Source organism: Carlito syrichta, unplaced genomic scaffold (genome assembly GCF_000164805.1).
Source record: "Carlito syrichta isolate Samal-C Ts95f unplaced genomic scaffold, Tarsius_syrichta-2.0.1 Scaffold309206, whole genome shotgun sequence".
Classification (NCBI taxonomy): Eukaryota; Metazoa; Chordata; class Mammalia; order Primates; family Tarsiidae; genus Carlito; species Carlito syrichta.
Window position 1 is genome coordinate 193,289 of NW_007253302.1, and position 4,260 is coordinate 197,548.

General features: G+C 49.6%; 1 protein-coding gene across 1 annotated transcript in view; it reads right to left on the bottom strand.

The window, feature by feature from the left end:
• TTC39A (tetratricopeptide repeat domain 39A) overlaps nt 1–4,260 on the bottom strand; it is a 64,732-nt gene that overhangs the window by 42,509 nt on the left and 17,963 nt on the right. The gene's annotated exons all lie outside the window — the stretch shown is intronic.

Genomic DNA, 4,260 nt, shown 5'->3' on the forward strand with positions numbered 1-4,260 from the left:
CGCGCCCTCCGCGCACCCCACCGACTTGGCGCCGGAAAGTTCCTTCCCGGAGCCGTCGCTCCCGCGGCCCCACCTGAGCCCGTCATCCTCGGCCGCGCTGCCGGGGACAGGCTCGGCACTCATGCAGACAAAGACACGGCCTCCGGAGTCTGGCGTGGCTTTAATCCCCCCGCTCCCCACAAGCGACGGCCTGCAGGAGACCAGCCGGCGGGAGATAACGCGGTTTAAGCACTCGCTGCCGGCTGGCAGCTCACACTCGCCGTCTCAAATCATCCTGAAACGCCCATGTTTCAGATGGGGAAACTGAGGCGTGCAGTTCATGCGACTCGCTCAGGGCCACCCACCTAATAATGCCACGCTGGGACTGGAACCCAGCCCTCCTGACTCCAAAGCGCACGCTCCTGCCCCTTGCCCCCTTGGTCCCCTCTCCCCTGAGTCCCCAGTGCCTGTGTGGGGTCCCCCGCAACCCTCCCCGGATGCCCACTGTGCACACAGCCCTGAGCTGGGGGTCTCCACCTGACCTGCTCTCCTGGCAGAGAGAGCCACTGGCCCACGAGGAGTTAACCGGACGCCACCTCGAGCCCCAGATGCTCTTAGCCATGACTCATCAGAGCATGTGGCTGCCATTAGAGCTGTCCCTTCACAAAGGAGGGGACAGAAGGAGGAGGGACTCAGCGCCCCGGGGGCAGCCCTGAGCCCCAGGACGTCAGAAGAGGAAACAGAAGGGGACAGCCCGCAGAAGCAGCCACGTGGAAGCAGGACTGGGACCAGAGCCCAGGCCAGGCGGGCTGGGCTCCATGGTAGGGGGGAGAGGTCTGGGAGATTACTGCTTACATCTAACCAGGCCGTCTGGAAAGGCAGTGAGTTTCCGCCTGCCCCTGTGCAAGCAGAAGCCAGATGCTCATTTGCAAGGATGTCTCACCTCAGGGAGTCTCACACACAGGCGATTAACCACAAGAAGCAGGCTATGATAGATCCACCAGCAACTACAAAGGATCCAGATGAGGGAGAGTCTGGAGGGCTTCTTGGAAGACATGGGGACAGGGCTGAGCCTTGAAGTTTATATTCTGAAGTCGTGGAGAGGGTATATCAGATGGGGGAACAGCATGCATGACCTCATGGAGGTGGGCAAAGGCACATGGTGACAGCTGGGGTTTGTGAGGCTGGTGAAAAGACCAGCGGCATGTCCAGAGGAGTCCGGGTGATGAGGCTGGGCCCTGACACATGCCAGGCGCGTTTGGATCTCTGGGTATTGACATGTGCTGTTCCCTCTGCCTGGAACACACCTTCCTCCCTTGCCACTTGTTATTCGTTCGTGCAACCAGCAGTGGATCCAGAAGCTTACAATTGGAGGCCATTGTTCAAAAAAGAAGACAGATTTACCAATACCAGTTGAGTGTTCCTAATTTGAAAATCCAAAATGCCCCAAATTTGAAACGTTTTGAGCACGGATGTGGAGACTGAAAGCCAGCAGTTGTTGTTGCTGTCATTTAACTGCTGACACAGGCATTGTGGTGATGCTGCTGGCTGCTTAGTTACCCTGAATACATTATCTTTTCCCCCCTCGAAATAATGTTATGTTGAATACATGTGAATAAGTGTAAGAAAATAATTGCTTATCTGTGGCATCAACAAGGGGGAACCCCAAAACCCGGAATTTATTTATAAAAAATTGCTTATTTATTTTTATATGTACTAAAAAGTACTCTCTATTTGATGCAATACACCTATTGAGATGCTTTTTCCACTGCTCAAAACAGTTTTTTCTTTTTAAATAGAGGCAGGGTCTGGCTATATTGCCAGAGTGATCTTTTCTTTTATTTTCTTTTTGAGTTGGAGGCTTACTCTGTTGCCCAGGCTGGAGTGCATTGACATGGTCATGGCTACTGCAGTCTTGATCTGCTAGGTTCCTCCGCCTCAGCCTCTGAAGTAGCTGGAACTATAGGCACATACCACCATGCCTAACTTTTTTTTTTTTTTTTTTTTAATGCAGAGACAAGGTCTCGCCATGTTGCTGAAGCTGGTCTTTTTTTTTTTGAGTTGGAGTCTCATTCTTGTCACTCAGGCTGGAAGAGTGCAGTGGCACACTCTGCCACCGCAGGCTTGACTTGCTGGGCTGGGTTGGTCCTTCCACCTCAGCCTTCCGAGTAGCTGGAACTACAGACGCACACCACCACGCCCGGCTAGTTTTTGTGATTTATCGTAGAGACGAGATCTCACCAAGTTGCCCAGGCTGGTCTCGAACCCCCAGGTTGAGGCAATCTCTCGCCTCAGCCTCCTAAAGTGCTGGGATTACAGACGTGAGTCACTGCACAAGACTCAAAACTGTTTTTGAACTAATTTTTGGTGCCTTTTATTGCTTCTGCAGTTTTTTGTTTCACTTCTTCCACATTGGCAAAACATTTCCCTTTGAGGACTTTCTTTATCTAGGGAAACAAACAAAAAAATCGCCCGGGGCAAGAACAGGTGAATAGGAAAGGTGGGACCCAGGGGTCATGCCATTTTTGTGCGCTCCTAAATCACCCATCACGAAATGGGCAAATGGTTGAAAGAACTCCAAAAAAAATTCACTGAAGCCAAATGCAGCCTCGCACAACAATGCTAGCTGGTACACTGATGCTGATGTGTTCCTAAAACACTTACATGGTGGGGGAAGCCTGTATTACAAAGGACCCACCCAGGCTGGGCGCAGTGGCTCAAGCCTGTAATCCCAGCACTTTGGGAGAGCAAGGCGAGAGGATTGCCTGAGCTCAGGGGTTTGAGACCAGCCTGGGCAACATGGTGAGACTTTGTCTCTACAATAAATCAAAAAATAAGCCGGGTGTGGTAGCCTGTTGTTCCAGCTACTTGGAAGGCTGAGGCAGAAGGATCACTGAGTCAAGCAGATCAAGGCTGCAGTGGCCATGAGCATGCCACTGCACTCCAGCCTGGGCGACAGAGTGAGACTCTGACTCAGAAAAAAAAAAGGGGGCCCACCCTCTAAAAAAAAATTCCAGGTGTTTTTGGGGAGTTCATCTTGTAAATTCAGTTAGGAATGATGGGTGATACCAAACAACATCACACACACACACATAAAAAAGCCTGAGATGGTGACACCTTTGCTTTCTGATGGTTTGATGTACAAACTGTTTCATGCACAAAATTATTTAAAACGTTGTAAAAAATTATCTTCAGGTTATGTATATAAGATGTATATGAAATATAAATGAATTCTGTGTTTTGACTTGGGTCCTACCCCCAAGATATCTCATTATGTATATGAAAACATTCCAAAATCTGAAAAAATTCTGAGATCAGAAATACTTCTGGTCCCAAGCAATTTGGATAAGGCATACTCAGCCTGTAAAAAAATTGCCAGGATTCTCCCAGAGTCTTGGAAGGAGCCAGGTGAGCGAGGGATTCTGAAGCTCTAAGCTACATTAGCTCCAAGGTAAATCTTTACTGTATTTGGCCAGTGTTTATTAAGAACCTGCCATATGCCAAAACTCCTACTCACCCTTGCAGGTTTCAGTTCAGAAACCACCTCTTCCAGGAAACCTTCCCTTCCCAACTGGGTCAGGGGCTCCCTAGGCACCCACTGGATTGACCTCCTCTGACCTACCCAAATCACCTGGGCTGTCACCGTCAGTGTGTGGTTTGTAGTGTTTGGTGGTGAGGAACGGGAGTCAGGTTTGCATGTGACTGTCCCTGCTTCTCTAGGGCAGGGCCTGACAAGCTTCATCTCTGTGTCTCAGGGCCCGACACAAAGTGCCTGACTAAACACCAGACACTCACACTGAGTCTAGCACTTTACAGTTTCCCTCTGAGGTAATTATTACAACAATGGCTGACACATCAAACGATTTCTGCATGCTACACACAGTGTGAAGTGTATAACATGGATTATCTCATTTAATTTTCACTTTTAACCACCTCTCTGAGCCTGAGTCTCCTCATCAATAAATAGAAATAATACTGCCTACTTCAAAGGATTGTTGTGGGGATTAAGAATTTATATATTTACTATCCTGGGCAACAAAACAAGACCACACCTCTACAAAAATGTTTTTTTTTAATTAGCTAGTCAGCCGGGCTCGGTGGCTCAGCCTGTAATCCTGAGCTTTGGGAGGCTGAGGTGAGCGGATTGCCAGAGCCCACAGGTTCGAGACCCGCCTGGCCAACTTGGCGAGCCCTCATCTCTACAATAAATCAAAAAAATTAGCCAAGCATGGTAGCGCACGCCTGTAGTTCCAGCTACTGGAAGGCTGAGGTGGAAGGATC